The 17,061-nt window shown below is 45.2% G+C and overlaps 1 long non-coding RNA gene across 2 annotated transcripts in view; it reads right to left on the reverse strand.

Annotated features, from left to right (window-relative positions):
- Nucleotides 1-8,878: 8,878 nt before the first annotated feature.
- LOC132810416 (uncharacterized) overlaps nucleotides 8,879-17,061 on the reverse strand; it is a 34,042-nt gene continuing 25,859 nt past the window's right edge. The window contains exon 6 of one of the 2 annotated variants that reach the window (XR_009642812.1): nucleotides 8,879-10,496. This is a non-coding gene — a long non-coding RNA (uncharacterized LOC132810416). Of the gene's footprint in view, nucleotides 10,497-13,273; nucleotides 13,332-17,061 lie in introns of those variants that run through there. The other variant, XR_009642813.1, reaches the window with a different exon arrangement.

Raw genomic sequence — 17,061 nt, forward strand, 5'->3', positions numbered from 1 at the left:
CAGACCCATAATGTTACAAGGGAAGCAGGAAAGGGCACATAGCCAAGGAACGGAGGCAGAGAGAGGGAGATAGATGTTCACATTGTGTGTGGCATGTGCTCACGTAGGCACATGCAGAGCCCATGAATATTTATTGATGCTGTGTTTGATGTATTAATAAATATTAATACAGGAGCAGCTATATCAGTTACCAATATGGATTTGCCCCCACCCTCTCAATTACTAAAATGAGAGCATTTGGAGAGGGAATCGAGGAAGCTGGATAAAATAATCCGATGCAGATCACCGATATGGCAAAATATACTCAGATATGGGAGTGTGAAACTGAGGAAGGGACCATTCTGGGAGTTGCCATTTTAGAACAGTTCGGAGCAACTATTGATGTAGAGACCGGAACTGTAATATGGGAACAACCTGGACAGGCCTGAGACAGGAAGCAAAGGAGAGGCGACATCTCCAGAGTAGTTGCATTGCAGGGAGACTGGAACAGTCAGGGAATCCGGGGAGTTATAGCTAGGACCCAAACAGCAGTGTGGGGAACTCAAACAGGAATGTGGGTTATTATCTGTGGATCCTGTAAAGATCGAGGGCCCTCTCACTCCCCACACACACAGGATCCCTTTAAAGCTGGGGCTGAGGAGGCAGTCATTGTGACAGTAACAGATTGAGAGAAGCAGGGAACAGTCAGACCGACAGTATCCCAGACTAATTCACTGAATCCAGACGGCTCATCCCACCTCACTATTGATTATACCTCCCTCAGTAAATCCGCCACTAAAGAGTATCCTACAGTAGCAAACCACACCACTGTACTTAATGGATTGAAATCGCAACAGGATATAGTCTCAGCCCTTGATATTGTGAATGGGTTCTGGTCCATAATGGCAGAATAAGCTGATGTTTACTATCAAAGGAAAACAGTACACCTGGATCCAGTTATCTCAGGGATCCCATAATATTCCAGTATATCCCACCGATGTAAGGCTGATGGAGTTAGTCTATTTAATCTTACCAACACCTCATTACCTCAGTTGGTGAGAAAGAACATATCCAAATATTAAACATAGTATTGTGTCAGTTCAGGCAGGCCGGGCTTAAAATTAACCCACAGAGAGTGCAACTGGGAAGGTAGGGAGAGGCGTACCTGGGACATCATATCAGGGAGATCAAATCAGGAAGGCAGAGGGGATAATCCCATTGGAACAAAAGACCATGATTTTAAAACTATCCATCTGCACATCGCGAAAGGGTAAGGCAAACTTTAGATTGTTTAATTATTGGAGGCCTTTTGTGGAGGCCAGGATTGGCAGAACCATCACAAGCCCTGACAGAAGCACGGACATTAGCCAGGGGTCAGGGAGTCAGCATATTCACAGACAGTCAGCATGCCTTTGGTATTGTTCATGACCATGTGTTGGTCTGGGCTCGGTGAGGGTACATCACCCTGTCTGGGGGCCACAGAGAGCGTGAGGAACCGGTCAGAGAGTTAGTGGAAGCAGCTAACTTTCCCAATGAAGCAACAATAATAAAGATTAGAGCTCACAGGAAAGTCGAAACCCCACACCAACAGGGCAGTGAGTATGTGGATAAGGCAGGTAAAATACTGACTGAAACAGTGCAGGCATTTGAGGAGATGGCAGTGGCAGGAGCTGCAGAAGTGAGAGAGGAAGATTTAAAGATAAATCCAGAAACAGTCCCACAACAGGAGAAAGAGGAATGGGAAAAGGGTGGGGCAGTAATTGGACAAGACAGAGTCTGGATGATCCAGCAGTGCCACCACACTGTATAAGAACATTATTAAAAACATATCATGGGTCAGCCCATATTGGACAGGATACAATGCAATATCAGATGCTCCACTACAGGGGAGGCCTGGAACAGGGAGAAATACAGCAAGGTTTTGTCGAAGGTGTGTAATGTGTTCACAGTGTGAGCCAGTGAAAGCAATCAGGATAAAATGGAGGCAGCAGCAGGGACCCAGGGGCCCATGGGAACAATTACAGATGGATTTGACACAGACACCCCCATCCCAATCTCAGGGAAGGAAATCTTGCTGCGTCTTAATAAACAGGTTTACGCAGTGGGTGGAAGCATTCCCCTGCAGATTTTGACCAAGGGACACATGTTACAGGGAACGTAGTTAAACAGTTCTGTGGCCTGTTTGGTACTGAACAGAAATCCCATCTCTCATCCCACCCCCAGAGCTCAGGGACAGCAGAAGGAATGAAGCAGACACAAAGCTAGTCTGACTAAGGCCCTCCCAGAGACAGGCAGAGATGGGTTAGAGTACTCCCCACCATCCTAATTAAATTGACATCAACCCCAGCAAAGGGAACAAGGCAGTCCCCCTTTGTATTAGTGACCGGACGGACTACGCAGGTGCCACAGGGTGTGGCAGTGGGAGTGCCCGAGATGTCCAATGGCAAGGATAGGGTCAAACAATTCTTGAATGAACTGGCAAAGCAACTGCATGAGCTGAGAGGGGAAGTTGCAGAGAGACAGCGAATCAGAAACTGGGAAAGGGAGCACAGAAATATCCGAGCTAACATCCCAAACACAGGAGATCAGGTCGAGTGAAAATATTAGCGGAAAGCATGAAGGAAACCCAGCTGTACTTGGCTGGGGAAGCCACAGAGTTCTCGAGAGGGAGCTCTCCCACCATGCTTAAATGAGGAGCGCTGAATAAAGGTCACACGCGCTGCTAAACTCAGGCTCCTCTTTGATACTTCTCCCAGCAACAGTTGTGCAGGGACATGTTGCTGGCTGGAGGTCTGTGGCCAGTGCATCTGTTCCACAAGGATCAGAACTGGGATATCTGTTGTTTGCAACATATATCAGTGATTAGCAAGAAAATGTAAACAACTGAATTAGCAAGTTTGTAGATGGTACAATTGATGAAGCTGTGAACAGTGAAGAATGTTGTCAAAGGACACAGCAAGAAAGATCAGTTAGAAGGTTATACGGAGAAAATACAGATATATCTGATTTGGACAAATGTCTGGTGATGCATTTTGGGAGGCACATTGCAAGAGGAATGTATACACTAAACGGAAGGGCCCTGAGCAGCATTGATATACAGAGGGATCTTTAGGTGCACGTTCACAGCTCCCTGAAAGTGGTGAAGGAGGTGGATGGCAGGCTCGCCTTCTTCTGTCAGGGGGGTGATTATAAAACTGTAATTAGGCCACCTTTGGGGTATTGTGTGCCGTTTTGATCACCACATAAGGAGGATGTGGAGGCTTTGGAGAGGTTGAAAACAGGTTTACCAGGATGTTGTCTGGATTGGAAGAGGTTGGAACATCTTGGGTTGTTGTCACTAGAAAGTCAGTGGCTGCGGGGTGAACCAAGAGGCACAGAGTGAATAATCTGACTCTTTTTCCAAGGTGGAAACGACAAATTCTAGAGGCCGTAGGTTTAAGGGGAGAGGGGGGACGTTTAAAGGAAATGAAAACCAAAACAACTGCAGATGCTGTAAACCAAAAACAAAAACATTTTTGTGAAAAGTTCAGCAGGTCTAGCAGCATCTGTGAAGAGAAATCAGCGATAACGTTTCTGAGGAAGTGTGACCAGACCCGAAACATTAACTGATTTTTCTTCACAGATGCTGCATGACCTGCTGAGCATTTCCAACAATGTCTGTGCAGGTTTAAAGGAAGTTATGTCGGGCAAGTTTCTTCTCCAGGAGGTGGTCAGTGACTAGAATGTACTTGCCTGAGAGTTGGTAAAAGCAGAAACAATCACAATGTTTAAGAGGCATTTGGGCAGACACATAAGCAGACATGGGTTGGCAGGGATATGGACCATATACAGGCAGATGAAATTAGTTTGGAATGGTATCATGATCCGTACAGACATAATGGGCCGATTATCCCAGTGCTGTCCTGTTCTGTTTTCCGGGGCGTGTAGAATGTGTCGAGCAAGAGATAATATTTTGAGTGGAATATGTCTCTTCATTAGAACACACAGTAAGTTGATGCATTTTGAGAGAAGCAGTGTAGAAAGGGAATATATATTTGATTGGAACAGACACAGGGAGCAGGACAGCAGGATGGGGGACAATGTGTACAAATCATTTAAGGAGAGAGAACATAAAGTGTTTTGAGTAAATGTATAGGATACTGGGCTTCATTAATAGAGGGAATGATATCAAACTCATGGAATAGATGCTGACCATTGACAAAGCTCTAGTTAGGTCACAGTCAATCATTGCATCCAATTCTGGTCACCAGATTCCTGGTCAGAATGGGGAATTTAAAATACCACAGAGGGGTCAGTTCCATACTTTGCTTTCTTTCAGGATGCATTGGCGACTCAAGGGTTAAACATTCTCCTGCCAAAAGCCTTACTGCTGCATTGTAACAGTACGAGGCCTGTACTCTTACAATACAGACAGAACACCTCAGTAGGGGGAGGCGGACTGTACCTTCAAAATAGAACGCATTGCAGCCACACATGTGGATTCCCCCGTAACCCCAGACAGAGGAATTTGCCCTTTCCAGACAAGACTGAGAGCCCTGGGCACAACCCTGTTAAACTGCCTCCCGCTCCCATTGTCTTACCTCCCCTCCATATTAGCATAGGTAAGTGAATCCCCCATTTACTGAAGGAAGAACCCTTCTGCCTTAATCTCTTCCCATCAACACATAATCATGAACAATACGATAATCAGTTTCTGTCATCCATTCACACTTTACCACAGGACATCGCCATTCATCAAGCTTTGTAAGGTCATAATTACCTGCTTTAAACTATGTAATGACAATCGCCCATGTGACTGATATGCCTTTGTCTAATTCCTATTAAATATACTGTCTCTGTGGGTAAGGCAGAGATTCACGAAGAACAGTCTCTGCAAGTAGACACTCGGCTACTTTAGAGACATTTTGAAACTCCCGCCAGCTGTCCAATAATAAAACTACTGCTGTTGTGCAGAAAACTTGTCTCGTCTGGATTTGTGGAACAAATTAGACATCAATATTGAATGATATGAGTGATCTTCAGAGTGTGGAGTACAGACTTACTGGTGTGGTTCACTGATGAAGAAAATGCACTCAGTGAATTGATTTGAAGAAATTTGTATTTTCTTTGAATTAAACAAGTTGAATATATTTTTGATAGAGCTATATAAGATTATAACACACCTAGATATAGCAGACAAAACATATCTGTATTCAATAGGTGATCGCACAAGAATTAAGATCAGATGTAAAGTTTTGATACAGCGGGATATGAGCAAGTGTTTCTGCTGACTGTATTGGCTGGAAATATGCAGAACATGCTGCCTATTATGGTGGTGCAAGCAGAGAAGATGAATGATTGATAAAAACAATTAGATCAGATCCGAGGGAAATAAAATTGCAGAGTTTGGGGGACGGATGGGGAATGAGAATATTGGATTCTGCTACAGAGAGCCAGCTTGGATTTGATGGGCCTCTCTCTGTGCTATAATGCATTTTATGTGGACTTGCTTAACTTGCTCTGGTCACCGATTAAATTGTCATTGAGGTAAATCTGCTCAGTGTTCCTACTCAGTCTAACACAGGCTGTCCTTCCACAGCAGGAGATAAAGTTTTACTGCTTTATACTGGGTTCTGGGAGGGGGGAAGGGAGGGGGCGGTGGGTGGGGTGCGTAATGGTGTGTATAACAGTCTGCCAGCACTTATCTGAAATCAAAACACTAGTGCAGCCACACTAGGGACAGACTCTGGAAATGTGGGGAATGCCAGAAGGGAATTCTTTACCCATTCCCACCTGGAAATGGGCCAAACCAGTCAGACGGGGGAGAAGCTGTTCACCTGCTCTGTGTGTGTGTGGGGGGGTGGGGGGGGGGGGGGGGGGAGGGTAAGGGATTCACTCAGGCAGCCATCCTGCTGAGACACCAATGAATTTACTCATAAACACAACTTGAAGGACTTTTTTTTCTCTTGTCACACCAAGTAATGAACAATGGTATTGGCAGTCCTTCAAGTTATTTTGCGTATAGAGAACTTAGCTTTGGGAATGTTCACAGCATTGTGGAACATGTACACATTCACACTGGGTAGAGACTTTTATTTTCCTTTATTCATTCACAGGATGAGGGTATCGCTGGCCCGGCAGCATTTCCTGCCCATCCCTAATTGCCCAGATGGCAGGTATGAATCAACCTCATTGCTGTTTATATTGATATTAATCAACATGAATGTCAGACTAGATTAATTATCATCAAACTCAAATCCATTTGATATTCATATATTTACAATCAGTGTTCAATTCACCAAATGTAGCTGAAGATAATAATCTTCAAGTAATTCTAACAGAGAAGATACCTGAATACTTGTTCAGCAAATTAAAGCCTGTTGTGTTTAGATAGTAATAATTTTAAAAAAGTAACTTGAGAATAATGAAAGAAGTTGATTGTTGGGTAAGTGATAATCTTGTTTTAAGCTGAAGTTAATTTAGGATTAGTTAACAAATGGTAGGGAATCCCAGCCCCATGGAGGGCACATCCAGTTCCATGTGGGAAAACCAGAACACTTCTTGTATCAGCGACAACCACAAGAACACGGAGGTGACACTGGAAATGTCAGGAGCACGAGTTAATCCATGGTTAAGGTACTGCACTCACTCCGAGTCCCCACGATGATGTGTTCTCACCAGAGAGGGTACAGAGGAGATTGATCAGAATGTTTCCATGATTGCAGAATGTCTGCTCTGAGGAAAGGTTGGATAAGTTGGGGATGTTTTCCGAGGAGGATGAGCTGAGATTTAATTGAAGTGATAAGATGCTGAGGAATCCAGATCGAGTGACTAGGAAGGAGCTATTCATAACAGAGAGGTCAGAAACTGGAGGTTTTAGATTGAAACTAATTCTCAGATAAAGGGGAGTGGATGGTGGGGGGCAGGAACTCACTGATGGGGTGGTAAAGGCAGTAGCCAGCATCACATTAGAATAAAAGGACATGGATGTAACTGAAACCCTGGAACATGCAGGGCTATGGACTAAAGTCTACAGAATGGGATCATTGCGATTTATTTGACATTTCTCCAGAATATTAAACTCAATTTGAGAATTTATGAATATCATCCGACCTGAATTCCAAACTTCAGATTAAATTTGTCAGTAAGTTACAGTACAGATCGAGGCTACTTAGTCCAACCTGTATGTGTTGGCTGTAATAGAACGATCCAGGCTTTACAGCGTTCTGTACTCACCAATGACAGCAACAATTTCAGACTGTGAACTCTGCCCTCTATGTTGTTATAATCTGTTTTTTTCAATGTATTTCTTTGGCAGCTGCTCAACTTGTTTCCTGGTTTCCTTCCCAGCCCTAACTCCATTCCCCGTGGCCTTGAGGGACGACCATTTCTGCTGTTTAATCTCTTCTGCCTTCCCCCGAGTGACAGACTGACTTTTTGTCCTTGTCTCACCCCCACCTTGCTCACAACCTGTTACATTTCTGATGGTTCCCAGACCTCTGTGACTTCACTGCACCCCCTGGGTCAATGGCACGAGTTTTGAATTCTCTTCCTCCAGCGATAATCGGAAATCTTTCCGGTTGCAGTTTCCCCCAGATTTTATTTTGGAAAAAAAAGCATTTGCGTCAGATTCAAGTGTTTGTGAGCCTTCATCCATAATCCTGAGCACTCAGACATAATCTGTGACCCTCCCACAGATGTGCAGGTTTGCTGGATTGGCCGTGCTAACATGGTCTGTAGTGTGTAGGGTACACAGCTCAAAACTCTTTTCTCAAGAAATAAAGGACGCTGGAGAGACAGCCTGGTACAAGTAGGAAGGTTTGTGTCTGTATTTTCAGAGATTTGAGGTTGAAATCATTGGGTTGGAAGCATGTTTCATTGCCCCAGATCATCAAAGGTGCTATCTAAATGTGCCTCTTTCTTTCTGTCTTTTTGTCTGAGTTAACAATCAGATGGACAGCTCAGTCAGTGTCTGTGTGCTTTCCCAAATCCCTGATTGAATCTGTCTCCCCCCACAAACTCAGGTGCCTCACCACACTCTGTGTCAGGGAGAAACTCTGCCGTTACAATGAGAAATATCTTTGCTGTCGCCTCTCCTCATGCTTCCGCCTAATCCCCACTTCCCTTCATTAAATCCCAGCTGCCTCTAGTCCACCCACATGGGCATGTTGAAGAGCATGACAGGAGATTGGATTGAAACCGAGAGTTCAGTAGCCAGGATGAAATAGGAAGAAGGAAATAAATGGGGTTTGTGGATCCCAGGGGATATAGACTCCAGGATTAATCCTTGTAGGCATTCCTGCAGTAATACGAGACAGCATTCCATGGTGAGAGTTAAACCCGGGTGGCAGGAGAGGGAGCTACAGAACATTAGATGGTTTAGTTCAAACACAGGAGGTTTGTTCAGTCAGTAACAGTGTGTTAGACATGGAGGTGAAGTGAGCAGTGAGGGGAAATGTTGCCACAAGCTGCAGATGGACAACTTTCATTGGAACAGGAGGCCATTCAGCCCCTCAGCCTTGCTCTGTCATTCAATAGATCATGGCTAATTTGTGGTCTAACTTGCAATTTTCAAAACTCTCCAAAATCATCAATAAACTCCTGCAACACACAAGATGAATATTGAAAAGGTAACCATCTGCAAATGCTGGGAAATCGGAAACAAAACCAGACATTGCTGGAAATTTTCAGGAGGTCTGGCAGCCTCTGTGGAGAGTGAACCTTTGGGTCCAGTGACCGGTCAGGTGACCAGCTGCAGCTGACCATTCTGCTGTTTCTGTAACACTCTCTGTCACAGGTTCTGGTGCGGGGGGATGAGATTGTCAATAATAACTGAGAGACACAGGAGGACAGGCTCAATCAGAATAAAACCCATTTTGGTCTTGCACTTTTAATTCAACTGCAAACATTATTCATTATTATTTCTGAAATAGGATAATAGACCAGAAATCAACTCTTCATGTCATTGTGCCTGGGAAACTCTGTTAATTCTGATCTGGTCCAGCCGACATGTCAATCCAGACCCTGAATAATGGGGTTGACTCTGAACCATTTCCTGGGCAGTCAGAATGGATGACAAATGCTGCCCCAGCAAGTGATGCCGTGATCCCATGAACAAACAAAACAATCCAATCGCTGTGGTTAGTTGTGAACTCGCTGGTGTTATTGGAAGGTTTATGGGGTAAAGGGAGAAGAATGGCAGTCAGTGAGGTGATCCTTTGGAGAGCTGATCAGCCAATCAGCCTCCTTTTGTATAGTAACAATTCTGTGAATAATTAATTCTGAGCCCTCTAAGGAAATATCAGAGCAGGGTTTGTAAAGAGGTCAGATTGAATGAGTGTCTCGGTGAACACAAGTGAGACACAGGTACAGAGAGGCTTTGGGATGGATTAAATTAAATCTTATACATTTGCACAGTCATCAACATTACAGCAGTGAAAAATGGGAGTGATCAAGAGAGTTGAATTAGGCAGCAAATAAATCTTCAACATTGATGCAGCTAAAGGGGATGCTGGGTAAAGATACCATAGTTAGTGCTTATTTTATTCCAGGCACACCAGCCTCGGAGCACATCCTTCCTGTATCTGTCCTATCGAGCTCTTGAAGATTTTTGTTCATTTGAAGTGTTTCATGTTTAGATACTCCAGAGAAGACAGCTTCAAGCTCCTCAATCTCTCCTGCCAGGGCAATGCTGCTGTTAGAATTCAATTCACTGGCATGTTACTGGCTGCTTCATGGACTGGAACTGACAATTGAGACTGAAAGACTCCTGTATAAAATACATTCAATGGTATTGCCAGACGCGAGTGGTTTTAGAAAAATGACCTTGAATTACGGGCATTGAGTGTCAGAGCACTTCCTGTTGTGGGGCATTCTGTTTAGATTCAATCTATCGATAACTATTAGAACTGCCTAGCAGTGACTCTGTCAAAGTGGTCAGAGTATTATGGCTGTCATTGAAGATGGTTAAAAATCGTAAATGATATAGTAGGTACGAAGTCTCATAACACTGTTGGAGTATTGATGTTGTTGTTAATCACATTAACTCGGCAGGAGTTGATTGAATTCATATTGTCTCTTTCTGAATCTCAGGATGTCTCTCTGGGCAATGATTCTCCACAAACAGCAATGAGCAGGGGTCATCTGTTTTGATTTAAATTGCTCTATAGCACTGCTGCTCCACAGCACCAGGTACAAGGTTAGAGTCCAGCCTTGGTCAACAGCCTGTGTGGAGTTTGCACATTCTCCCCAAACTCAGCAATTAGAGATAGAAACCATTTCCAGGATATGGGCATCACTGGCTCAGCCAGCATTTATTCCCCATCTCTAGTTACCCTTGAGAAGATGGTAGTGAGCTGCTGTCTTGAACCATTCACAGTCCATTTGGCGCAGAAAGACCGACAATGCTGTCAGGGAGAGTGTTGCAGAATTTTGGGCAAGTTATTCTCCATGTTTGGTTCTTCAAATGCTGGTTAACTTAATCACAATCTGCATACGAGTTTGAGATTTCAGTCTGCAAATCTTCACCGTCTAGCACCCTGTAAAAAGGAATATGTACCGGTTAGAAATTCAGAGCAGACAATTCTAGTTTCTCTATAATATCTTTTTTCCCCTTTCTTCCCCAAAAGCTGTAACCCTCCAGCTCACTTACTCTCCCCCAGCATTCTGCCTCTGCTGTCCCTAATGTACACCCTCCCCATTCTCATGGAGTTACTGATAAACAGATCCATGCCACCACTTCCTGTCCTGGTTAGACTGCACCCTTTCTGGGTTTACTCCATTTCACTTCAGTTACTGCAAGTCAATAATGTAACAGCAGAATAAATCAAAAGAAAACAGAAATACTGGTAGCAGGTCCTGGACAGAAGAGGAACCTTCAGTCTGGGAGAATGAGTCAGATCCTTCTTTGTTTCCCATTGGTCGATTCCCAGCATTATGACAAGTTGGGGATGAAACTTGGTCCCATGTGGGTGTGGTGACACTTTGAACCCCCAACCCGTCAATACTACAAGCTGATTGATTGGCTGGAGGAGGAACCACAGTGTCAAATGCTTTCCGCTAATTTTCCCAAAGCACATGCTCCAAAATCTGCCCATATTCTGTACATGTGCAGTTCTGGGCTTCCCCTCACACGGGTGGTCCCTGCCTCAGGGATTGTGGGAGTTGTCGTCCCCATGAAGCCACTGGAGACATGTTTCTGGATAGTGAATGAAAAGTGTGGGCTGGAGGGTGTTGTGTGTAGGATCTCCATTCATACACGGGCTGTTACTGGATTTCACTGAGACACCTGCTTCCACAACCCGATTTCTGAAGGAACAGATTCCGCCAATTGCGGGGTGGGGAGGTTAATAAAGGGTAGCAGATTTTAAGCAGAGGTAGCTGAGTGGTTAGCACTGCTGCCTCACAGAGTTGGGGACCCATGTTTGATTTCAGCCTTAGGCAACTGCGTGGAGTTTACACGTTCTCACAATGTCTGCATGGGTTTCCTGGGGTGCTCGAGCTTCCTCCCACAGTCCAAAGATGCGCAGGCTAGGTGGATGGCCTATGCTAAATTGCCCACAGTGTCCATGTATGTGCTGGTTAGGTCATTAAGCATGGGAAATGCAGGGTTACAGGGATAGGGTGGGTCTGAATGGGATGCTCATCATAGGCTGGTGTGGACTCGATGGATGAATACCCTGTTTCTGCACTGTAGGGAATCTATTCTATTCTCATGAAGAAGAATGTACTTGTCTCAATATGCTGCAAATCTGTGGCATTCCCTATTCAAAATGCGGTGGATCCAGGACAATGAGCAGATTTACTGAAGAGATACAGATGTTTAATTTGCAATGAGATGAAGGGTGAGAGAGAGCAGGTGGGAAAATCCAGCTGAGACCGAGGTGAGCTCAATCATCACCGTATTAAATGGTGGGGCTGGTTCGAAGGGCTGCATTGCCTCTCCTGTGCCCAGTGCTCATCTTCTTACGGTAATAACTGGAAAGCTGCATCCAAAACTCACCACATTCACCAAAGGAGATTTTGGAAAATGCAGGACAGTCAGGTGGATTAGCGTTCCAAACTTAGATAGTGAGGAAGCGTGTAGGAGATAATGATTTTGCAATTTTAAACTGAGGGGAGACAGTGATTTATGGTTTTAGATTTCATCGTACATTCACAGCGTCCAGAATACTCTTGTGAATATCCATCCTGTACTTTATTACACAGCGAAGGTCTTTGACAATGAACTGCACAACACCAAGGAAACATTGCCTCACCTCGTAATCTGATAAAAGACTTCTGATAAATCTGGTTGAACTTAGAACACAGCTGGAAAGCTGGAAGATTAGATCCAATCCTAAAATTCAGGGCTTAAACAAAGGAGACTACAATAGGATGAGGCAGGAGTTGGCTAATGTAAACTGGAAGCAAAGACTTTACCGTGGGAAAGTTGACGGATAGTGGGGGAATACCAAAGCAATTTTTCAAAGTGCTCAGAAAATGTATATATCAGGGAAAAGGACGGACTGTAGGAAAAGGCATAATCTGCCCTGGGTGGCTCAGGAAATAAGGGAGTCTATCAAATTGAAATAGAAGGCATACAAATTGGCAAAGACTACGGAGAAACTAGGATATTAGAAAAAAACTTTAAAAATCAACAGAAAGCCAGATGGGATTGGGGGAGAAAAGTGATGAGTAGCTATCCCCAGGGCCAGAATAGCAGTTTACACTGCTAGAGAAGAACCTATTGTGTGGGGAACATATGGCCTCTGTAATTGTTGAAGTACTTAACTGTTATCTTGGAGATAATCCTGATCAAGTTACAAATCACAGCACACTCCAAAAGGTTGTACATCCAAATAAACCTGTTGGACTATAACCTAGTGTTGTGTGATTTATAAGTTTGTCTACCCCACCCCAACACCGGCTCCTCCATATCAGAATCCTGATAGACAGCCCCACTGAAACTGAAGTGCCTGTCAGATACTTGAGGGAGCCACAGGGGGGAGGGGTGTAGGTTTTAACCACAAAGTGCTAAACTGAACTAGACTTTCTAACTGCCATTGCCATGGAGATAATACTGAGAGACAGAATCTATTCAAAGTCCCAAACCACAAAGGTATAAGAAAGGGAGCTTTACATCAGACAGATGGGGAGTTACCTGATGCTGCCTGAAAGTCACCACAGTAACATGGACTTGGCAGTACCTCAATATTTTCTCCAGATACACTGACATTTGAAATATTCACCCACGGACAGAATACACACCTTTCCTTCCACATGAAAAGGCCAATGAATATTCAGATCGGCACGGATCAAGTAACTATCAGATCTGAACATGAAGTTCAATTTGAATTTCTCATCCACAAATCCACCCTTTCAGTATCCTACAACTGAGAAAACAAGTCACCACATTAATACAGGATGGATCTTTGTAAGACAATTATAGTATTAAATTGTAGTTTCTTGTTCCCCAAAGTTTTAACTCTCAGTCTAACAATTTCTTTCTTCTGTGAACTGAAATCCAAACCAATCTCCTCACTCCTTCCCTCCACACCCAGTTCTCACACTCTCTCTCCCCATATACACTGCTTCCTGCACACTCTGGCCAAAATCCGTCTTACTAAAATGAACCAGATTAGAACTCTAATTGCAGGTCCATCCTTGTCACTTTCCATAAAAACCCTGAATCTTCACCAAAGAGTTCTGATAACATTCTGCAAAATGCTGCACCACTGATAGTCTGATCACATGTCAGGGTACCAGGAAAGGGGCCATTCCCCTGGGTCCTGCTCCTAGAGGGAGGAAGATGCCAATGACAGATTAATCCCTCACAACCACAGCCTCCTTCCCAGGCACTGTGCATACTCCCACAATAGGCCAGCACTCAGCCCATACACTGGTCTCCCCTCCTACAGCACGTGCTCCCGATCATACAGGAGTCCGGGAGATTGACAGCAGCTGCTGCCCAATATATCAGAATCCCTCCAGTATGGAAACTGGCCCTTCGGCCAAACAAGTCCATACTGACCCTCCAAACAGTAACTTACACAGACCCATTCCCCTACCCTATATTTACCCCTGACTAATGTAACTAATACTATAGGCAATTTAGAATGGCCAATTCACCTGTCCTGCCCAGCTTTGGATTGGGGGAGGAAACCCGCTCAGACACGGGGAGAATGTACAAACTCCACACAGACAGTTGCCAGAGGCTGGAATCGAAACCGGGTACCTGGTGCTGTGAGGCAGCAGTGCTAACCTTCCCGTCTTCTTCTCTATAGACGGGAAGGAGTGGGGCTGGAGAACTGGGGTAATGTGATTGCAAACAATGAATGAATGTGGAGGACACTGGGGGATGGACAGGTCAGTGAGGGACAGGAGCAGTGCAGCAGCAGGAGGGGATCCTGGACAAACTGAGCAATGGGAGAGTCTGACAGGAGAGAAACTACAGGAAGGTTCTGTTTGGAGGCTCAGGCAGGGACAGCTGGGAGACAGTATGGCCTGGTGGCTTGGGCAGGTTTTCTAATCATCCTCTTCAAAGATGCTGTTCCTCAACTCTGAGCCCGATCCTCCTGGTCCAGAGGTAAGGACACTGCCACCATTTCCTGGTGGGCAAGGGATACGGGGACTACTGTTCAAAAGGAACTCAACTGTGTTGGTAACATTAACAAGACTCAATACATAGTCACTGACAAAATGCTGGTGTACTTGAACTTCATCCAGAATATTAACACCTATAACTGGGTAACGCAGACCCTGATGTACAGAGTTAAATCCTGGATATTAATAACAGTTTTGTGCATGGGAAATCATGTCTCATGAATCTGACTCAGGTTTTTTGAAGAAGTAACAAAGAGGATTGATGAGGGCAGAGCATGGACATGATCTACATGGACTTCAGTCAGGCGTTTGACACGGTTCCTCATGGGAGACTGGTCAGCAAGGTTAGATCGTATGGAATACAGAACTGGCCCGAAGGTAGAAGGCAGAGGGTGCTTTTCAGGCTGGAGGCCTGTGACCAGAGGAGTGTCACAAGGATCGGTGCTGGATCCACTACTTTTCACCATTTACATTCATGATTTGGATGTGAACATAAGAGGTATTGTAAATAAGTTTGCGAATGATACCAAAATGGGAGGTGTGGTAGACAGGGAAAAAGATTACCTCAGAGTACAAGAGGATCTGGATCAGATGGGTGATGGGCTGAGGAGTTCAGTTTAGAAAAATGCGAGCTGCTGCATTTTGGAAAAGCAAACTTTTGCAGGACTTACAGTTTACAGTAAGTTCCAGGGTAGTGCTGCTAAACAAAGAGTCCTTGGAGTGCAGGTTCATAGTTCCTTAAAAGTAGAGCAGCAAGTAGATAGGATAGTGAAGGTGGCAGTTGGTCTGCTTGCCTTTATTGGTCAGAGCATTGAGTGTAGGGGTTGGGCGGTCATATTGCGGCTGTACAGGACATTGATTCGGCAACTTTTGTAATATTCCATGCAATTCTGGTCTCCTTCCTATCAGATGGATGTTCTCAAACTTGAAAGGGGTCAGAAAAGAATTATAGGATGTTGCCAGGGCTGGATAGGCTATTTTCCCTGGAGCATCAGAGGCTGAACGGTGAGTGGAAAGAATTTTTTAAAATCAGGCCGGGCATGGATAGGGTAAATAGACAAGATATTTTCCCTGCGGAGGGGGGAGTACAGAACTAGGGGACTGGGAGGGGAGGGTAGACAGAGAGGGGGTGGATCGAGAGGGTTGGGACAGAAATGGGTGGGGGCAGAGAGGGGGGATAGAGAGGGGAGGCACAGAAATGGATGAGGACAGAAAGCGGGATTAGAGGGGAGGGGAACAGACGGGGGCTACAGAGGGGGCGACCGACGGTTGGGGGGGGGGGGGGGGGCAGACGGAGGGGGAAAAGAGATGTGCGACCGACAGGGGGGCGACTGACAGAGGGGGGGAAAGACCAACATTTTCTGGGACAGACCAACAGGGGAGTGCGACCGACGAGGTGGGGGGGGGGGGGGGCGCAACAAAGGACTGACCGCCGGGGGTGGGGGAGGGGAAACCAGACAGAGTGTGGGGAGACGGGGGGGAACACAGAGGGGGAAGATGGAGAGTTATTTTATTGATCTACAACTCAACCCTGTTCCTGTTTTCTCCTCCTCGCATTAATTCCCTCTGAAGGGCTCAGAACAACTGCATAGTTCCTGGAAAGTGGGGTTTCAGGGAGATCAGGTGCTGAATGTGGCATTTGGGACACTGACCTTTAATGGAATGCGCTGGTCAATAAATGGACTCTGGTCCGACTCCACTGTCTGTGTGGTGTTTGCACATTCTCCCTGTGTGTCTGGGTGGGCTTCCTCTTGGTGTTCTTAATTTCCTCCCACAAATCCAAAGACACGCAGGTTAGCTGGATTAGCTTTGGGTAATGGTAGGTTACAGAGTTAGGGTGGAATGCTGTTCCGATGGTTGGTATGGTCTCATGGGGCGAAAGGCCTGCTTCCACACTGTGGGGATTCTGTCACTGAGTATAGGGGTTAGGAGGTCACGTTGTGGCTGAGTAGGGCATTGGTCAGGCCAGTGTTAGAATACTGCATTCAATTGTAGTCTCCCTCATTTCAGAAAGATGTTACCAGAATAGGACTCAACTTCTCAAAGAAAAGTTCCTGGGAAGTGTTGACAAACAAACAGACCGTGCAGTGTGGGTTGATAGTTCCTTGAAAGTGTGGTTGAAGGTAGACCGGTCAGTGAAGGTGGTGTGCGGTATGCTAGCTGTTATTGGGCAGTGCAGTGAGGATAGGAGTTGGGAGATCATGTTTCGGTTGCACAGTTTATTGGCTCGGCCACTTTTGGAATCCCGAGACTGCTTTCAATTCCAGTCTCCCTGTTACAGGAAAGATGTTGGGAAACTTGCACGAGTTCAGAAAAGTTTACTAGGGTGTTGCCAGTATTGGAACATTTGAACCATAGGGAGAGGCTGAATAGGCTGAGGCTATTTCTCTGCAGCACTGGACACTTTAGGTGGCTTTATCGAACTTTATAAAATTATAAGGAGCAATGATAGGGTGACTAGTCATGGTTTCTTTTTTCCCAGGGTAGTGGAGACCAAACAAATGTGAATCTTTTTCCCAA

This window comes from Hemiscyllium ocellatum, unplaced genomic scaffold, assembly GCF_020745735.1.
Source record: "Hemiscyllium ocellatum isolate sHemOce1 unplaced genomic scaffold, sHemOce1.pat.X.cur. scaffold_1706_pat_ctg1, whole genome shotgun sequence".
NCBI classification, from domain to species: domain Eukaryota; kingdom Metazoa; phylum Chordata; class Chondrichthyes; order Orectolobiformes; family Hemiscylliidae; genus Hemiscyllium; species Hemiscyllium ocellatum.